Here is a 21,856-nt window from a genome sequence, read left to right as displayed (position 1 = left end):
GAGCAGTGGAATGAGAGACAAACTATCTGGTAAGTGAGCCATGACGGCTTCACAGTGTAGGTCTCCAAGGGGGGGGGGGGCGGCTAAGACTTTGCTGGATGAAGAGGAAGAGAAAGGCATTGCAGGGAAGAGAATAGCTAGAGCCAAGGTGTCAAGATGTTAAAGCATCAGGCATGTTGAGGGAAAGAGTAAATGGCCTGGTGTGGCTCTAGGAACAATATATTTTGGGGAAGGGGTTGCTGGCATGAAGTGATGAGAAAGGTAGATTGGAACCAAATGATCAAAGACTTTCGATGTCAGGGGATTTTGGATCTGATCTTAGCAAGTTATCAGCATTTTGGGTTTTTAAAAATTTCAGTAAAAAATTTAATATGACAAGTGTGCATCACCTGACTTTTACATCACAATAAAACAAGCCCTTTGGAGATGGGACGTGTGGAAGAAATTGATTTCTCTGCTGAACACAGCCATCATTTATACTCTTTCTAAGGATTCTAACATGATGATACTATTTCCTTGTATTATCCCCTTTCCAATATTGTTCTGTTGCCCTGGATATGATCTCCACACAGTCATCTATCACAAGATTCATAAAGGAATCAAATTACCACAATATTCCTTGGATACATCTGTTGCTGTTTAATTTCAATGATAACTTCTTGTCCTTAAATTTTTTTCAACTTGGGTTGGTGAGCCTTGCTCATGGTGTCTACTCAGTGTGCTTAGAGCTGCCTTGAAATGGTACTCGTGGTCTCCCTCACACTCCTGTGGTATCATCAGAGGTTTTTAAAGAGGAAAAGGACAAGGATGTATTCAACAGTCTTCATTCTAGGCTAATCTACCTGGAACACCAAGCCCAGGGCCTTGTTAGAGGACACTGCTGCCCTCTGGGTCATTGCCGTCTCTCAATCATGCTCTCCAACCTCAGCTCAGCAATGTATCTATCACACACCACTTTTAGCTTCCCTTACCATTCTTCTCAAACTTTCACAGCTTCCTTAAAACCCTACCAAGTGCCAATACCCTCTTCCTTTCTTTTTTCAAGCAACTGGTGATTGCCTTTGCTTCCCAGACTATATTTGATCTGTGGAACATCTGTGGTTTTTATCTGGTTATCTGTGGTTAACCAGAGTCAGTTAACATTCTTATCATGGTCATCCATGGCATTGATAGCCCTGGACATATGACGTCTACATCAATTCAGGCAAGACCTGCCTGCACCTGCATCATAAAGTAGACTAATCATCTTTTAAATACATAGTTATTGAGTACCTATTATGTGAAGGATATTTTAGGCACTGGAGAGACAGTGAAGACTAAAACAAATGAGACATCTGCTCCCTGGAGTTTCATGGCTTATAACAGGGGTTGGCAAACTACAGCTTGTGGATCAAATCTGGCCCATCATCTTTTTTTAATATAAAGTTTTATTGAAACACAGACATATTCATTTTTTATGTATTGTCTATGGCTGCTTTCATGCTAAAAGGGCAGAGTTATGTAGTTGCAACAGAGACTGATCTGGAAAGCCTATATGTTTACTCTCTGATCCCTGGTCCAGAACAGTGCTTCTTGAACTATCTGTAATCAAAAACCAGTTTCATTTTATTTATTTATTTTTTATAAGTTTATTTATTTATTTATTTATTTTTGGCTGTGTTGGGTCTTCGTTGTGGTATGCGGGCTTCTCATTGAGGTGGCTTCTCTTGTTGTGGAGCATGGGCTCTAGGCGCGTGGGCTCAGTAGCTGTGGCTCGTGGGCTCTAGAGCACAGGCTCAGTAGTTGTGGCGCACAGACTTAGTTGCTCTGTGGCATATGGGATCTTACCGGACCAGGGCTCGAACCCGTGTCCCCTGCATCAGCAGGCGGATTCTTAACCACCGCGCTACCGGGGAAGTCCCCACTTTCATTTTATATTGTATTTTATTTTATAGTGAGAGGATCACTTAACATAAGATCTACCCTCTTAACCAGTTTCTAAGTGTATAATATACTATTGTTGACTGCAGGTACAATGTTGAACAGCAGATCTCTAGAGCTTATTTATCTTTCTTGACTGAAACTTTATTCCCATTTCCTCCTCTCTCTAGCCCCTGGCAACCACCATTCCACTCTTTGATTCTATGAATTTGATTATTTTAGATACCTTATATTAGTGGAAGTATTCAATATTTATCTTTCTGTGATTGGCTTATTTTTCTTAGCATAATGTCCTCAAGGTTCATTCATGTTGTATATTGCAGGATTTCCTTCTTTTTAAGGTCAAAGAGTATTCTATTTTATGTATATACCACATTTTCTTTATCCATTCATCTATTGGTGGACATTTAGGTTATTTCCACATCTTGGCTATTGTGAATATTGCTGTAATAAACATAAAAGCACTATTATCTTTTAGAGATCCTGATTTAAATTCTTTTGGATTAATACCCACAAATGGGACTGCTGGGTTATATGGTAGTTCTATTTTTAATTTTTTGAGAAACCTCCATACTGTTTTCCATAGCAGTGGCACCATTTTGCATTCCCACCAACAATGTACAAGGGTTCCAATTTCTCTACATCCTAGCCAACACTTCTTGTCTTTTTTTTTGATAATAAGCAAACTGATAGGTGTGAGGTGATATCTCATTGTGGTTTTGATTTGAATTTCTCTGATAATTAGTGATGTTGAGCATTTTTTCATATACCATTGACCTTTTGTATGTCTTTTTTAGAGAAATGTTCAAGTCTAGTTCATTTTTAAATTAGAGTATTAGTTCTTTTTTTTTTAACTATTGAGTTGTAGGAATTCCTCACATATTTTAGACAATAACCCCTTTTCAGATATGTGATTTGCAAATATTTTCTCCCATTCCATACGTTGCCTTTTAATTGCTCCCTTTACTGTGCAGAAACTTTTTAGTTTGATGTAGTACCACTTGCTTATTTTTGTTGCCTGTGCTTTTGCTGTCATATCTATGAAATCATCGCCAAGGCCACTGTCATGAAGTTTTTCTCCTACGTTTTCTTCTAGGAGTTTTACAGTTTTTGGTCTTATGTTTAAGAATTTAATCCATTTTGAGTTGATTTTTCTGTATGATGTAAAGTAAGGGTCCAGTTTCATTCTTTTACATGTAGATATCCAGTTTTCCCCACACTTTTTGTTGAACAAACTATCCTTTTCCCATTGTGTATTCCTGGTACCCTTGTCAAATATTAGTTGACCATATACGCACGGATTTATTTCTCTGCTTTGTACTCTGTTTTGATTTTATGTTTTAATTAAAATGATATTGTACCATACTGTTTTGATTACTCTAGCTTTGTAATATATTTCGAAATCAGGAACTGTGATACTGCAGCTTTGTTCTTCTTTCTCAAGATTGATTTGGCTATTCACAGTCTTTTGTGATTTCATATGAATTTTAGAATTGTTTTTTCTGTTTCTGTAAAAAATGCCATTGGGATATTGATAGAGAATACAATGAATCTGTAGATTACTTTGGATAGTATGGTCATTTTAACAATATCAGTTCTTCCAATCAGTGAACACAAGATGTTTTTCCATTTGTTTGTGTCACATTCATTTCTTTTATCAGTGATTTGTAGTTTTCAGTATACAAGTCTTTCACCCCTTTAGTTAAGGTTATTCATATATATTTTATTCCTTTTGGTGCTATTATAAGTAGGATTATTTTCCTAATTTCCTTTTCAGATAGTTCATTGTTAGTCTATATAAATGCTACTGATTTTTGTATGTTGATTTTGTAACCTGCAACTTTACTGAATTTATTAGTTCTAAGAGCTTTTTAAAAAATGGAATCTTTAGGGTTTTCTATATATAAGATCATGTTGTCTGCAAACAGGAACACTTTTACTTCTTCCTTTCTAATTTGGATGGCTTTTATTTCTGTTTCTTGCCTAATTTCTCTGGCTAAGTCTTCTAGTACTATGTTAAGCAGAAGTGGTGAGAGTGGGCATCCTTGCCTTGTTCATGATCTTAAAAGAAAAGCTTTTAGCTTTTCACCATTGAGTATGTTAGTTGTGGGCTTGTCATATATATCCTTTATTATGATGAGGTACATTTTTTTCTATACCTAGTTTATTAAGAGTTTTTGTCATAAAAGGTATTAGATTTTTTCAAATGCTTTTTCTGCATCCATTTAGATGATCATATGATTTTTATTCTTTATTCTATTAACGTTGTGTATCACATTAATTGATTTTTGTATGTTGAAACATCCTTGTATCCCAGGGATAAATCTCACTTAGTCATGCTTATGATCATTTTAATATGCTACTGAATTTGCTTTGTTAGCATTTTGCTCTGGATTTTTGCACCTCTTTTCATCAGGTTGGCATGTAGTTTTCTTTTCTTGTGGTGTTTTTATCTGTCTTTGGTATCAAAGTAATGCTGACCTCTTAAAATGAGTTTTCAAGTGTTCCCTCCTTTTCAGTTTTTTGAAAGAGAAGGATTGGTGTTAATTTGTCTTTAAATGTTTGGTAGAATTCATCAGTGAAACCATCTGGTCCTGGACTTTTCTTTTTGGGGAGGTTTTTGATTATTGATTCAATCTCTTTGTTGGTTAGAGGTTTATTCATACTTTCTATTTCTTCATGATTTTATTTATAGTACGTTTCTAGGAATTTATCTGTTTCTTCTAGGTTTTCCAATTTGTTGGCATACTGTTGTGCATCATAGTCTCTTTTGATACTTTTCATTTCTGTGGCACCAGTTGCAATGTCTCTTCTTTCATTTCCGATTTTAATATTTGGGACTTCTCTGTTTTTTTCTCAGTCTAGGCAAAGTTTGTAAACTTTATTTTTTCAAAAAAACAGCTCTTAGCTTCATTTTTTCTACTGTTTTTCTGTTTTCTATTTCATTTATTTCTGCTCTTACCTTTGTTGTGTCCTTCCTTCTGCCAATTAGCTTGTTCCTCCTTTTCCTGGTTTCTTGATGTGCACAGGTAAGTTGTTTATTTGAAATCTTTTTTCTTTTTTAACACAGGCATTTATTTCTATGAACTTCCCTTTTAGTACTGTTTTTGCAACATCCCATAAATTTGGTGTGTTGTGTTTTCATTTTTGTTGTCTCAAAATATTTTTTAATTTCCTTTTTGATTTTTTTCTTTGAACCAGTGGTTGTTCAAGAGTATGTTGTTTAATTTTCATGCTTGTCAATTTTCCAGTTTTCCTTTTTCTATTGATTTCCAGTTTCATTTCTTTGTGGTATGATTTCAATCTTCTTAAATTTTTAAGGCTAGTTTTTTGTCCTAACATGTGAGCTATCCTGGAGAAAGATCTGTGTGTGCTTGAGGAGAATGTGTATCCTACTGTTGTGGGGTAGAATGTTCTACATATGTTAGCAAATGGTGGCTCTATTGTGTTATTCAGGCCCTCTATTTCTTTACTGATCTTCTGTTCAGATGTTACAGTCCATTATTGAAGGTAGGGAACTGAAGTCTCCTACTTTTGTTGTATTGGTGTTTATTTCTTCCTCCAGTTCTGTCAGTGTTTGCTATATATTATTTATGTGCTCTGACCTTGGATGCATATGTAACTGTTATATCTTCCTGGTAGATTGATCGTTTTATCAGTATATAATGTCCTTTTTCTCTTGCGACTTTTTTTCTTTCAACCCCTGCTCTCTTTTGGTTACCATTTCCGTGGAATATTTTTTTCCATCCTTTCATTTTCAGCTTATGTGTGTCCTTAAATCTAAAGTGAGTTTCTTGTAGACAGCATGTAGTTGGGTCTTGTTTTTAATTCACTCAGCCACTCTATGTCTTTTGGTTAGAGAATCTAATCCATTTACATTTAAAGTAATTATTGATACAGATCACTTTACTGTTACTATTTTGTTAGTTGTTTTCTGTTACGATCAGTTAAAAAATTTAAGAAGTCAGTTGTGGACAGATGCTTTTGTAGATTATAAGAAAAATGAATTACTAGAAAAACAAAATAAAAAGTCAAATATGAAAAATACAAACCATAATTACTATATCAAATTGTTATAAAAGTTTCTAAAAACTTAATCTTAGTTTCTGTTTTTATCTCCTGGAGGATAAGTAATAAATAATTTGCAGATCAGCACTGGCCAGTAAACCATACTTTGAGGAGTGCTAGTCTAGAAGGAAAGACGGAAATCAATCAAATAATAACACAAATAATTATCCTAGATCAAATTTTACTAAGAGCTATGATTAAAAATCATCAAATTATGTGTGCCCTTGGTGCAGGGGAGACCAAGACAGGAATTTCTGAAGAGAAGAGCTCTGAGCTGAGATTAATGTATGTGAATTAGTCATACAGAGAGTATTTATTTACCAGAATCTGATGACAGTAAGAGAACATCCGTGGAAATAGAACTACATGTGCAAAAACCCTATGGTGGGAAGGAAATTAATACATACTTGGAACTGTGTCAAGCACTTCATGTGTATTTTTCACTTAATCCCCTCAACAATCCAGTAAGTTCATTATTATCTTGCACTCATACTCTCCATCCTCAGTTAAGCAAAACATTAGCATGCCTCTTTTTATCATCTATTTTATAGATAAGAAACCTGAGGAGTAGAGATGTGAAATAACTTATTCAAAATCACTTAGCTGTCTAGTAAGGGGTAGAATTGGAATTGGATTCCAAGACTGTTTGATGCCACAGTCTGTTCTTTTACCCACTGTACTATGCTACTATCATATTTAATCTGAATAACCCATGATTTCAACCCTGAGTCATCTGCCTCCAGTTCCCAGCAATCTTTAAGAACCATCTTAATTTTACTGTCTTCCTTGGTAAAGCTGGAATCTATGATAAGATTTATCACACTCCCAATTGTTTCCACTGAGAAAATGGATGGAGAACCAGAATATTCCATGAAGGCTAGGATTAGGCACCATAGCCCTTAGTAGTACATTTTTAAAGGAGAGGTATGTAGCTCATATCAGAATTATGTTCATCTGTGAGTAATAAGAACTCCAAATAACAGTTGCTTCAAGATTGAAAGTTGTTTCTCTCTCATGTAAAACTGCACAGACAGATAGTTCAGACTCTATTCTATGAAGTCATCAAGGCCCCAGGCTTCTTCTCTCTTGCTTTTCTGACATCCACAGCAAGCCATCTCATGATCCAATATGACTGCTCAGGCACTGTATTAGTTTCCTAGGGCTTCTGCAACAAAGTGCCATGAACTAGGTGGCTTACAATAATGGAAATTTATTGTCTCACAGTTCTGGAGGCTGAAAGTCTGAAATGAAGGAGTATGGCCATACTCTCTCTAAAGGATGTAGTGAAGAATCCTTCCTTGCCTCTTCTAGCTTCTGCTGCTTGCTGGCATTCTTTGGTTTTCCTTTGCTTGTAGATGTATTACTCTGATCTCTACCTCTGTCATAACAGGGCTATCTTCTCTACATTGTCTTCCTTCTGTGCCCGTCAGGGTGTCTTCATGTGGTGTTGTCCCTATACGTCTGTGTTCAAAGTTTTCTCTTATGAGGATAGCAGTTGTATTAGATTAAGGCCCACTCTAATAACCTTATCTTAACTTGATTACATCTGCAAAGACCCTATTTCCAAATTAAGTCTCATCCAGAGGGACTGGGGGTTAGGACTTCACCGTATCTTATTTTTTGGAGGGAGGTACAACTTAACCCATGACAGACTTCAACATTATACCTACATTTCATCCTGCAAAAGTAATAAAGGAAGAAGGAGGCTATGCTTCTTTCCTCTAAGGACACTTTCTATATGGTATACAGAAAAATTTTGCTTACAGTTGTCATACTTGGGTGCAAGGGAGGTTGACTAGCTTTGCGCCCAGTTAAATTGGAGATTCTGTTACTAAGGAAGAAGAAATGAATTCATATTGAGTGACAGCAAGCAATCTCTGCCATGTGGTCTAAAATTGCTCTTTAAACCAGTTTCTCTGATCTATTGGATTACAGTGCTTGACACTCTCATAGAAAGCTACGTAGCATGTCACCTGTTTTAGGCTGGGGCAGAGATACATGGTTTCCTGGAAGTTTCTAACAAGCCCATACCACAGTGTGATTGTGTGACTTGGTGATGTGATCCTGAGCTAGTCATTAAACTTCTCTGAGTCTCAGTTTCCTCATTTTTTTTTTAAAGACATTTCTTTAAAAAATTATTTATTTATTTATTTATTTATTTATTGGCTGTGTTGGGTCTTCGTTTCTGTGCGAGGGCTTTCTCTAGTTGCGGCAAGCGGGGGCCACTCTTCATCGCGGTGCGCGGGCCTCTCATTATCGCAGCCTCTCTTGTTGCGGAGCACAGGCTCCAGACGCGCAGGCTCAGTAATTGTGGCTCACGGGCCTAGTTGCTCCGCGGCACGTGGGATCCTCCCAGACCAGGGCTCGAACCCGTGTCCCCTGCACCGGCAGGCAGACTCTCAACCACCGTGCCACCAGGGAAGCCCAGTTTCCTCATTTTTATGTTAAGGATAATATCTATCTCTTGTAATTGATGTATAGCTTAAGTCAGATAATATTATATGTGAAAGTTCCTGTCATAAATAAGGTACTCTACATCTGGTTATTAAATATGAATCCTGGAAGGAGAAAAACAGAAAAGGAAGGAGGAAGGGAAAGAAAAATTGCTTTCTGCATATAACATTCTAATGAAAAGAAAAGCTTACGTGAAGAAAATGTGTATTTTCTTCAGTGTCTTTTAAAGCAAGTCATGTTTCTTTTGAGAAAATATCAATCTGTTTGCTCTCAGCAGTTCTTTTTGATGTGATATAAAGCCATCCCACACATTTTGAATTATTATTTGAAGGGTATTTGTTAGCCATTCAGGTCAGAAAACAATCACTGAACAGATCATCCCACATAACCTGAGCAAGAGGCAACTACTGCTATTGCAGTTAGAGGAGTTGTGCAAATGACTCCTCGGGCATTGCACAGGTAATATGTTTAGCTTTTCCAGTAAACATTATAGCAGAGTTTGCTAGTTGTCCCCCAATATCCAGTCCCCTCTCTTTTTCCATGAGGTTGAATTTTAAGCTTGGGTACATGGCCACCCACCCAATGATTGCATTTCTCAATTGCCACTAGGTGTGGCCATATGATCAAGCCAATGGGTTTAAGCATAAGTAATGTGTGCAACTTCTGGGTCATGTCCTTAATCTTTCCCTGCATCTCTATTCTCCTCCTGCTCTCTCAGATGTGGATGTGATGCTGAGACTTCCTTGATGACTGCAACTATTTAGGACAGGAGAACAACAAGATAACATGAGCCCTGTGTTCCTAATACCATGAAGCTGCCTATCAGCCAGTTCTGCTTAAACTTGGATTGTTATGTGAAAATAAACTATTTTGTTTAAATCACTATTATTCTGGGTTTTATTATAGCAACTGAACCTGTATCCTAAAAAATACAGAATTTGGTACTTAAAAGTGGGCACTGGCTGAGTGGTCAGGTGGTGGGTTCAAGAACACAGTTATTGCAGTCTGGAAAGCTGGCTATCATTATTACACAATGGAAATAGATTTCAAAAGCTGTCATCTGCAATAACTTGGAAAGTGAACCAAACGCTCATGGAGACCATAGTTCTAAGAAAAAAGGTAAAAAAAAAGAAAAATCAGGATATTGGAATGTATTGGTTGCTTTCGTTATTTCAGCAAAGTTTTCAAGGCAGATATAGATTCAGACTGGATTGAGTCAATTGCAAGCAGAGATGGAAGGGAATATAACTTTCCTAAAAGAAGATCTTTCTACGTAGGCCAGCAATCAAAGTTGACTAAGGATTGAGTAATTTAGGAAGGGTTGAAAGAACCAGCTGCTTCTGCAGTCCAAACCGTAGCAATAATATAGGTGGTTGTTAATGGTAGGAGTGGCAAGAAGATGGTTTTGTTTCCTTATTAATTTCTACCAACTGCCTCTCAAACGAGTCCAAATTAAAAAAATAATACATTTTCAAATGGATTTTCTTCAGTGTTCTATAAGAGCATCATTACAAACTTTAATGGTTTATTGATTGGCACAAACAATCTATGTAAAAAGACCGTGCTTATTATGTAAAAGAAACCTCAAATAAATTTATCTAGCTCAAAGATCTACAAAGCAAAATATTCAGTCCCCTGGGGTAAAAGGAGATTTTCCAGTGGGCACTTGGACACATATAACTTAAAGAGGGTCAGTTTATAGATATTAAACTTTCATGTTTATTCTTTCTAAAAATTGATCTACTTGAGAATTTTCCCCATGGTCAAGAGTGATTGTATTTCTCTTTTGCTGACTTTCCTTCAAAATTGTCCTCCCACTTGACTAAAAAAGGCCTACTACCTCTCTCCCATCTGCAATCTAGCATACTGCAAATGTTCAGTCCTTTATGATGTTTGCAATAATTGTTGGCTAATACTAATGATAACCAGAAGTCTTTTAATGAAACACTTCGGCCATTGTTGTTTTAAGGAAAAAAAAAAACCCACTTAATTTCAATTTATATACATGGTTTTGTTGCAAAGAAATATTATGGAGGTGATTAATATGACAGAAAACACAAAATATATTGCATCATGTAATTCTGTTAGGAAAGTGAAAAGAAAATAAGAATTCAAGGAACAAAAGGAACTGTTAGAGAAGAATTTGTTCACATGTTTTTAAAATGAATGATGGTGGTGTCAAATCACTGTATTATTTACATTCTTTCTGATATATTTAAAAGAGTGTTATAACCATTTTTTAAAAAAATGTCAAAAGTACAATATGTCAGAATTGCATCTTTTCCTACTATTTAAACTTATGGGGGAGAGATTTTATATTTAGGCTTTAAAATGTTGGTGGGGCTTCATAGTATTTAAATGTTCTTTAATTGTATACTCAAGCAAAAATGTTTGAAGACCACTTCTATTCCCCATTGTAACTGGATTACTGCCCATAAGCCCTTCCTATATAGTACGGACCCTCTGTTGCTCCAGAGCAAATAATGCCTTTGTTTAGAATTGCTGATAACTTCTGGATGGTTGCATATTGTCTGTGGAAGCCAAATGAAATCAGCAGAAGTTTTGTCTGCATAAAGTGTAGAGGATGTTAAACTTCAGACTTGGGTAGAATGGATGGGCCTTTCAGTTTAAGCCTTAACAGTAACATTAGGTTATTTGAGGTGAAGAAACATACATGGAAACACTAACAATGTATGCCTGTCTTTTTTCTTCTTTTGATGAGGTTTTCCCTTTTTTTCTTTTTTCCAGAAAAGGTTGAAAGTATACTTTCTCATTCCTTCCATATTTGATACTGTTACATGGAGATAATCTTGCTGAAACAGTGTTATTCTACATGCTTTTCTTGTATCCAAAGCAAATACTGGTTTCCAGTCTTTTGTATTTTTTCAAATAAGACTGTTAAGAGTTCCCAATTATGAACTGTATTAATCCTGCTATAGCTAGAAGGCTTGGCAAGTGTTTTCTAATGAAACATTGTATACCTTATTAGGTTTGTTGCTTTTTTTTAAACAAAGGAGATTGGGAAGAATAAGTCAATGGAATGTTTTAAAAAACACTTTAGCTTGATTTTCTAATAAGGAAAAAGTATTAGACTTGTATTAGCACACTGATCACCTTTAAAAAATACTATATGAGGATGGGGATTGAATATCATCTTAATAACACTTTACTTCCTCTTGAACAGAAATTTCCTCTCTACCATAGTTCATATTAGTTGTTACTATTAAAGCCAACTGCAAAAAAGGCTAACAAATCATGGTATAATTTGTCTTGTAACTGGAATATATTGATTTTCTATATTTTTTTTACCAATTTGAAATAAGAGAAATAAAACTTGCATTTATTTTACCTGTGAATTTGGATACTCAGTGGAGAATTTACTCAGCCACATTTCTCTAGGAACTGTCTGTTCTACCACAAGGATGTTTCCTTCCCCTGTTAGTCTTATTTCTATGAAAATGCCCATTTTGGGCATGAAAAGAGTCGATTGATTGGACCAGGGGTTGCAGCTGTTCTCTCCTCCCCAACCTGAGCTGAGCCAACCAGACTCTCTTCCAGGAAGTCGGAGTCAGAGCTGAGAGACTGGAGTTTGTTCTCCACCTGGGACTGGGCCCATTGCTTATAACCTTGGAGCTGGGATACAACCTGCCTTTGGGAAAGAATAACTGGTTTATCCCTAACATTAATTGGACCAGGAACAAGAGTAGAAATGATGGCCCTCATATCATATGTTTAAATATTGGAAAGGCATAAATTAAGAAAACGAACTATTAAATATGGTATTTTTACCTTCCTGTTCTTGACAAATATAATTTATAACAGCCTTGGAGGTGAAGTTTGAAAATTTAAAGTTCTGAGACTCTTCAGAGTCTTTCTGCAATGGAAAGTGACTTTGGGGGGAGAGATGGTTTGTAGCCCCTCATCTTTCCATCACGCACCACAAAGGGCCATGCATTGCATGTACTAGACACTCCAGGAGCTCATCAAAGCACCATCCACTTTGGCCATGCTTTGGGACTAGAGGGGCACACCTGCAGAACAGTTTGTCCACAGGAAGACAGACCCAGAAAAAAAGATAGAGCAGGTCCTGGAAATAAACTCAGGCCCTCTGGGAGCAGGGAATTCTGTGTCCTCAAGTGCCCAGACCATGTTCTTGAAAGGGCTATATGGGCTCTGGAAAGGCACAGTTGTGGGTTTTTTTTTTGTTTTATTTTGTTTTGTTTTTATTATTATTATTATTTTTAATAGGCTTTATTTTTTAGGGCAGTTTTAGGTATTGATACAAGTTTAGCAATAGTGAGCAGAAAGTTCCTATAGCAGAGTTCCTGTATACTCCGTCCCCACACTTACACGGGAGAGGCTATGCATGTGTTGGGGTATATCTTTTTAACCCCATGGACTCTGTGCCTCATGGGGAAGGGCACAGTCTGGGAAGGGCAAGAGTGGGACCCTCTAAAGTTCTGAGGCCAGGGCAGAGGTCCCTCTTGCCTGAGCCTAAGGGTGATATTGGAGAAGAAGAAGATAGGCAGAACTAATAAAACAAGAGACAAGACAGAAGGAGTTGCAGGGATCTTCCAATTCCTGGTTTTAGTCCCTTTAAAGGCTCTGCTATTTTCCTGTTCTAGTTTTGTTTTTGTTTTGTTTTGTTTTCTAAGACACTATGACATTCTTTTTTTTATTTTTAAGTTTTCAAATTTATTGACAGGTTGCTGTTTTGTTTTTTTGTTTAAAAATTTTTTTAAAAATTGAGGTATAGTCAATGTACAATATTATATAAGTTATAGGTGTACAATATAGTGATTCACAATTTTAAAGGTTATATCCATTTATAGTTATAAAATATTGGCTATATTCCCTGTGTTGTACAATATATCCTTGTAGCTTATTTTATACATAACAGTTAGTACTTTTTAGTCTCCTACCCCTATATTGCCCCTCCCCCCCAGCCCTCTCCCCACTGGTAACCACTAATTTATTCTCTGTATCAGTGAGTCTGCTTCTTTTTTGTTTTATTCACTAGTTTGTTGTATTTTTTAGATTCCACATGTAAGTGTTATCATACAGTATTTGTGTTTCTCTGTCTGACTTATTTCACTTAGCATGATACGCTCCAAGTCTATCCATGTTGTTGCAAATGGCAAGATTTCATTCTTTTTTATTGCTGAGTAGTATTCCATATATATGTACACACACACGCACACATATATGCCACATCTTCTTTATCCATTCATCTGTTGATGAACACTTAGGTTGCTTCTATACCTTGGCAATTGTAAATAATGCTGCTATGAACATTGGAGTGCATGTATCTTTTCAAATCAGTGTTTTTGTTTTTTTCTTATATATACCCAGGAGCGGAATTGGTGGGTCATATGGTAGTTCTATTTTTAGTTTTTTGAGAAACCTCCATACTGTTGTCCATAGTGGCTGCACAGATTTACGTTCCCACCAACAGTGTATGAGGGTTCCCTTTGCTCTACATCCTCATCAAAATTTGTTATTTGTGTTTTTTTTGATGATTACCATTCTGACAGGTGTGAGGTGGTTTTGATTTGCATTTCTCTGATGATGAGCATTGTTGAGCATCTTTTCATGTGCCTGTTGGCCATTTGCACCTCTTCTTTGGAGAAATGTCTGTTTCGATCTTCTGCGTGTTCTTTGATCAGGTTGCATGTTTTTTTGATGTTGAGTTGTATGAACTGTTATATATGTTGGATATGAGTCCCTTATTGGTCATATCATTTGGGAATATTTTCTCCTATTCAGTAGGCTGTCTTTTCGTTTTGTCAGTGGCTTCCTTTGCTGTGCAAAAGTTTTTAAGTTTAATTAGGCCCCATTTGTTTATTTTTGCTTTTATTTCCTTTGCTTTAGGAGACTGATCCAAAAAAAATATTGCTACGATTTATGTCAAAGAGTATTCTGCCTGTGTTTTCTTCTAGGAGTTTTATGGTTTCCAGTCTTACATTTAGGTCTTAATCCATTTTGAGTTTATTTTTGTATATGGTGTTAGAGAATGATCTAATTTCATTCTTTTATGTGTAGCCGCCCAGTTTTCCCAGCACCACTTATTGAAGAGACTGTATTTTCTCCAGTGTACATTCTTGCCTCCTTTGTAGATTAATTGACCATAACTGCATGGGTTTATTTCTGGGCTCTCTATTCCATTCCATTGATCTATGAAGATCCATTTATGGCATTCTTATAAAACATTTCTCCATTTTTCTTAAGCTAGTTTTATGTGGTTTGTATTACCTGTAATCATTGAGACCTAACTAAGAATACCAGGATACCCAACGAGGAGACTTTGAGTTGCCAATGTGATTAAAATTTCATTACCTAAATTTATGTATTTATAAAGTGTTTACTTTCAAAATGATTTCACATTCATTTTATACTCCCCACAATATTTTGTGAAGTAAGAATCACTATTTCCGTTTTGTAGATATAGAAATGGAAGCTCAGCTAACTTGCCCAAACTTCCAAAAAGATTTCCTTGTGGTGAAAAAAGGGGACTTGGGTATATCTCTCTGACATTGGTGTGCATGAGAAAGTACATCAGCAAGCGCTAACAGTGAAGTCAGGCAGACACCTCTTCCCACAAAAACTATTAGGAACAAGGTAACAATCGATCAAAACACCATTTGTATTCATTTTTAAAGCAATGATGATCCTTTTGAAATTTCCTCTTAAGAAAGTGCAAATGACAAGAATAAGAGACTTCAGTTGTCAACCTCCTTTCCTTTGGTGGCTTACACCAGGTGTTAAGTCAAAGGTTCACTTTCTCAGTGTGAGTGTGCAAGATGTAAACCCAAGAATAACTCTTCTTAGACTCAGTGGGAAGTTGGGATGGGAAGGGGAAGCAGGTATTAAATCTCTAACTGAGGAATGCAGAGATTCCTCAGAGTTTTAGGCATCTAACCACTATTTCTGGTTATAGAATGAAAGGGAAGGTGTGGTGTGTAGGCAGGGAACTTTTCTGTGGTTTTGACAATATGTCTCCCTGAAAATGGAGTTAAGGCAGGTGCCCAGAGAATAAGTCTGCTGGAGGTTAACAGCCCCTTTGGGTAGCACAAGGAATGGGGTATGTGTATGTGTGTTTGTGTGTGTCTCAAGCCAAGTAATATAACAAGATCGTTATGTAAAAGGAGAGACCCCAGAAGAATAAGCATCCAAAAAAGAAAATCTTAAATAAAATACATTTATTCAATGCGATGACATTATTTTTCTCAATTTATAGGTGAGGAAACTGAGGCTCAGAAGAATGAGGTAATTCGACCAAGATTATATAGTTAGTAATAATTAATTGCTAGGCTTCTTAAACCTTCAGGCAGATCAAGTCAACTCCAAAGTCCCCACATAACACAGTCCAACTATCAAATATAAACATATTCAATATGAGGTAGAGCTGCTACATCAAAAGTTGATATCTTAGGGTAATTTTTCTCAGCACCTGCTTTGTTATTGTTCAGTATTTCTGTCACCCTGGGCCAGTATTGCTCCCACCACCTTGCACTGCATGGCCTGATTCTGTTTTTCTCATATTGTGCTCTATTGCCCACTTGTAGCAGATTTACCTGGGATGTTTGGAGTCTACCACAAATCCGCTGAATCTTAATCTCTAGGCGTAAGACTGGGAATCTGCATCTTATCACACCATTCCAAATGATTCTTAGGTACACTAAATGTTGAGAAACATCAGGTAGGTGTATTGAGGAGTAAGAGTTAGGAATAGGAACAAGAGGACGAAGAGGGGAGCTACATTACATATTGAATATATATATTTATGTATATAACATACATATTACATCACATATTTGATCTACATATTTACATACGTAGGCATGCTAGATTTCTAATGTTCATGTTAGTAATCTGGAACCCAGCTTCAAATCAGAAGTAAATTAGAAGTCCCCAAACAACCCACACAAATTTCCCTAATTGGGTGGAAAGGTAACAATAGAGAGCCCACACACTTTATTTTGAATAAGGGTTTGAAGCCACCCTTGAAACAGAGACTGCCTTTTTAGAATGTTGTAAAAGTCCACATGTAAAATATGGTTGAAAGAAACCCAAAAGAGTAATACTTTGTGACATGTAAAAATTACATAAAATTCAAATTTCAGTGTCCGTAAATAAAGTTGTATTGGAACACAGCCATGTCCATTCATTGCATATTGTCTATGGCTGTTTTGTGTCACAGTGGCAGAGTTGAGTAGTTGCTACAGGGACTATATGGTCTGTAAAGCCCCAAATATTTACCCTCTGGCCCCTTACAAAGAAAGTTTGTCTACTGCTGATATAGTATAACATATTTTCTGACTCAAGATAAGGAAGGATTTCTCAAGACATAAAAAGTACTAGTCACAAAGGAAAAGATTGAGAATTCAATTATGGTAATATTAATCCTGGACAAAGATAGGGGGCAGGACAGAGAAGAGAGAAGGAATAGCTATATAAAGAAATGATACTTAGGAATTCCCTGGCGGACCAGTGGTTTGGACTCTGCACTTTTGCTGCCGAACGCCCGGGTTTGATCCCTGGTCAGGGAACTAAGATCCCACAAGCTGTGTGGTGCGGCCAAAAAAAAAAAAAAACTTAAATTGAAGCCTGAAAAAATTTGAGCACATATCACTGTGCAGCTCAGAACACAGGCAAAGAGTACGGATAACAGTTTCTCTCTTAACAAGGTCATTTACATGTGTAAAGTTACAGATTTTTCTTTTCACATTGGAGAAAGAAACGACCAGAGGTTTCCTTCATTTTCCTGCATAAAAATCATAGTAATTGTCAAACTTTCCAGAGCTTAAGAATGGATTTTGTATCTCTGCCATTAATGCTGTGGTGGGCACTGGGCTGCTTTTTTGCCAGGTGGGGTGACGTGCTGCTTGGTACCTTCCAGAACTGACCCGGGGTTCCCCAGTATGGCCTCAGGGATGAAGACCACATCTTAAAATCTCTTTGTAGAAAGAGAAAAATTGCCAAGAAATGTTGACAGTTGTTCAGAAATTTAGAAATATCTGAGGGTTCCTAATGTAAACAAATAATGATCTATTTGTAATCTCACTATTACATATGTCTTTTAAAAGTTTAGTAATTTTTGTCTTCCACTTTTACATTTTTAATCTTTAATCCACCTGCGTTTGACTTGATTTTGTGTGTAATTAGATTACCAATTTTCCTAGTGGCATTTACTGAACAGTTCATCCTTTCACACCCTTCTGTGAAGTCTGCTTTGCCAAAAATCCATTTTTATGTGAGATTGATTCTAGTCCTTTGACTCTGGTGTATTTGTCTTTTCCTGTGCCAATGACAGTTCACTGTCTTTATTACTACAGCATCACAATGAATCTCTAAATTTGGTAGGCAGATCTCTCTGATCTTATTCTTTTTTAGAACTGCCTTAGTTCTGTGTGACCCTTTGAGCTTCCATATAAATTTCAGAGTGATTTTGTCAAACATTATCAAGAATCCATTTAGGATTTTGATCATAATAGCTTTGACTTTATAAACCAGTTTGCACAGGTTGGCACTTTTATGATATTAGGTCTTTTGTCTTTTAAAATTTTTATTATGAAAAATTATCCATCACCTAACTTTAACAAATATCAACATTTTGACATACTTGTTTCGTCTATCCTCCAATTATTTTTACTGAAGTATTTCAAAGCAAATCTCAGAATCATGTCATTTCAATCCCTAAATATATCAGTATGCATCTCAAAAAAGGGAGAGGCATTTTCTTACATTACCACAGTGCCATTATCACATCTTGTGTTATTTTATTTTATTTATTTTTTAAAAAGATTTATTTATTGTTTATTTATTTATTTAATTTATTTTTGGCTGCGTCAGGTCTTAGTTGCGGCACACGGGATCTTCGTTGAGGTATGCGGGATCTTTTGCTGTGGCGCGCGGGCTCTTCGCTGTGGTGTGCGGGCTTCTCTCTAATTGTGACGTGTGGGTTTTCTCTCTCTAGTTGTGGCTCACAGGCTCCAGGGCATGTGGGTTCTGTAGTTTGCGGCACACGGGCTCAGTTGCCCCGTGGCATGTGGGATCCTAGGTCCCTGACCAGGGATCGAACCCACATCCCCTGCATTGCGAGGCGGACTCTTTACCACTGGACCACCAGGGAAGTCCCTCTTGTGTTATTTTAAATGTTTTTTTTTTTATTATGATCTAATTTCCAGTTCATAATAAAATTTCCCCAATTATCTAAAAATGTCTTTTTGCAGTTGATTTGAATTGGGATCCAAGCAAAGGACTCTCACTGTATTTGGTTATTATGTCTTTTACATTAGTTCTAAAGTAGAATGGGCCTCTCTTTTTTGGTTTTTCATGCTCTTGACTTGTTGAAGAAACTGGATTAGGTGTCCTGAGAAATTCTGGATTTGGCATGTTTCTTCCTATAATGTCACTTAACTTGTTTCTCTGTCTGTAGTATTTCCTATAGACTGGAATTTAGATGTAGAAACTTAGATTTAGATTCACATTATTTTGGCAAGAATATATCATGGATAATTCTTTGTATTTCCTTCACATGTATTATTTCCTATTACTTTACATCAGATGACATATAATGCTGGGTTATCTCACTTTAATGTTATTAAGCTTGACCCATAGGTACAAGTGGTGATAGCCTGATCCCTTCATTTCATAGTTTCTTATAAACCATTAATCTAATGGTACTACCATCCATTGATGAGCATAGCCTGAATCAGTTAGTTCATTAGGATTGGCAAATGGCAATTTTCTAATTCTATTATTTTATCTGCACTTATTAGCTGATATTTTTGGTGAAAGAACTACCTGTCCTCATCCACCAAAGATATTTGGTTACTCTGAAATGCAGAAAGGCAGGATAAATGTTTAATTCTTTCCCTTTTATTATCAATTTACCAAGTAATGATTTGGTACCCTTGCAAATTTCCATAATATCTAATGAGTTTTGTTTTGTTTTGCTCCCTCCCCCCGCCCCTTTTAAAGCATCCTTCTGAACTCATTATCAACTTGCATGTGTTCATGTGCAGGACTAAGGTGCAGTCTTTATTCCTCTTGATGTTTAAGTTGTCGCATTTTGGTTAGTGGGAACCTCTTCAAGCATGTTCCTATGTCCTTTGGACATGACTGATCACTTTTTGATAACTTTTTTGCTTTCTGTCATTAACAAGATATCCCAGACCCATATCGTACATTTCCTGCCTCAGACATGGAATCAACCATTTCTTAAAGGAGTTCTGATTCCTTTTGGTGGTGGATAGTATGTAAAGACCAAGTACAGGAATGACGTTGCTTTTAGGCCTTTTTGATGAACAGAAATAAGACTATATATTTTAAAATGAAAAAATTTTTACATAAAGATGATATATAATTTTACATAATCAATTCTACTTTCTATAGAAAGGCTGCTTCTGTACTTCTCATCTTCTCTCATGCACTCATTGCACCCATGGCAAGGTCTTTCTCTTCTTTAGGAAGTTCAGTCACTACAACTTCTGCTGTCATTAACAAGGAAGCCACACAGGCAGTATTTATCAAACCTGTTCTTACAATCATAATTGGGTCAGCAATTCTTTTTTCCACCATATCCACGGAAGAGTTTTATGTGAGATTATTTTTATTGCATTACTATTTATTTGGTAGAATTGGCTTGTGAAGCCATCTGGGCCTGGGGATTTTTTTTCGTGGGAAGGTTTGTTGAAAATGAATTTAGTTTCTTCACTAGATATAGGGCTACCCAGATTTATTATTTCATCTGTGTCAGTTTTATTAACATGTATTTTTTTTTTTTAAGTTTTTATTTATTTATTTATTTATGGCTGTGTTGGGTCTTCGTTTCTGTGCTGGGGCTTTCTCTAGTTGCGGCGAGCGGGGGCCACTCTTCATCGCGGTGCGCGGGCCTCTCATTATCGCGGCCTCTCTTGTTGCGGAGCACAGGCTCCAGACGCGCAGGCTCAGTAATTGTGGCTCACGGGTCTAGTTGCTCCGCGGCATGTGGGATCTTCCCAGACCAGGGCTCGAACCCGTGTCCCCTGCATTGGCAGGCAGATTCTCAACCACTGCGCCACCAGGGAAGCCCTTAACATGTATTTTTAAAGAGGTTTGTCCATTTCATTTAAGTTGCTTAATTTATTGCATAAATTAGCTCATAGTATTTGTTATTATTCTTTTAATATCCATAGGATTTGTAGTGCTTTTACTTTCTGATGTTTATAATTTATGTTCTTTCTTTGTACTTACTGATCAGTGTAACTATGGGTTCATCAATTTTGTTGGCCTTTTCACAGAATCAGTTTTTGGCTTTGTTAACTTTTTCTATTGTTTATTTTATATATCATTTGATTTCTTTTCTTTATTATTTTCTTCTCCTTTCTTTGGGTGTTCTTTGCTCCTCTTTTTCTAATTTCCTAAAGCCATTTTATACCTTTATTTTTTGAAAAATAAACATTTAAAGCTGTAAATTTTCTTTTAGGAACAAATTTTTATATGTTGTATTTTCCTTGATATTTAGTTTGAAATCCCACAAAATTTGAAATGTATTTTCATTGTCATTGTCATGTGTAATTAATTGTCCATATTTTCAAATACGGTCATTACTTTGGAAATATTTTCTAATTTCCCTTGTTATTCCTTCATTAATACGTAAGTTATTTAAGAGTGTGTTATCTAATTTCTAAATATTTTAGGTATTTCTGACATTTTAAAAATTATTGATTTCTAGATTATGTCCTTTATAGTCAGAGAACAAACTCTGTTTAGGATTTCAATCCTTTAAACTTATTTAAAATTTATTAAGACTTGTTTTAGAGCCCAGAATACACTCTGTTTTGGTCAGTGTTCCACGTGCACTTGAAAAGAATGTGTCTTCTGCTCTTGTTGGGTGTAGTATTGTATAAATATATTTAGGTCAAGCAGGTTGATACTGTGGTTTAATTCTTCTGTGTTTTTATCAAGTTTGTCTAATTATTCTATCAATTTTTGAGAGAGGGTGTTAAAATCTCCAGTGGTGGCTTTGTTTATACTTGCATTTAATTTTGGCACTTTTGTTTCATGATTTTGGAAGCTCTATTAGGTGCATATACATTTATGACTATGATGTATTCCTGATGATTGAGTGTTCAATTGTTGTAAAATGTCTCTATTTCTGGTAATGGTGTTTGTCTTGAAGTCTCTTTGAACAGATATTGATATGTCCCTTTAGCCTTCTTTTTTTTTTTTAATTAATTAATTAATTTATTTATTTATGGCTGTGTTGGGTCTTTGTTTCTGTGCGAGGGCCTTCTCTAGTCGTGGCAAGCGGGGGCCACTCTTCATCGTGGCGTGCGGGCCTCTCATTATCGCGGCCTCTCTTGTTGCGGAGCACAGGCTCCAGACGCGCAGGCTCAGTAGTTGTGGCTCACGGGCTTAGTTGCTCTGC

The 21,856-nt window shown here is 36.4% G+C and overlaps 1 pseudogene; it reads right to left on the bottom strand.

The window, feature by feature from the left end:
• Nucleotides 1–474: 474 nt before the first annotated feature.
• LOC133101181 (small nuclear ribonucleoprotein G-like) lies at nucleotides 475–704 on the bottom strand (annotated as a pseudogene).
• Between the last annotated feature and the right edge of the window lie 21,152 nt (nucleotides 705–21,856).

The sequence above is a fragment of the Eubalaena glacialis genome, chromosome 11 (assembly GCF_028564815.1).
Source record: "Eubalaena glacialis isolate mEubGla1 chromosome 11, mEubGla1.1.hap2.+ XY, whole genome shotgun sequence".
NCBI lineage: Eukaryota > Metazoa > Chordata > Mammalia > Artiodactyla > Balaenidae > Eubalaena > Eubalaena glacialis.
This window is presented reverse-complemented; position numbering and strand designations above follow the sequence as displayed.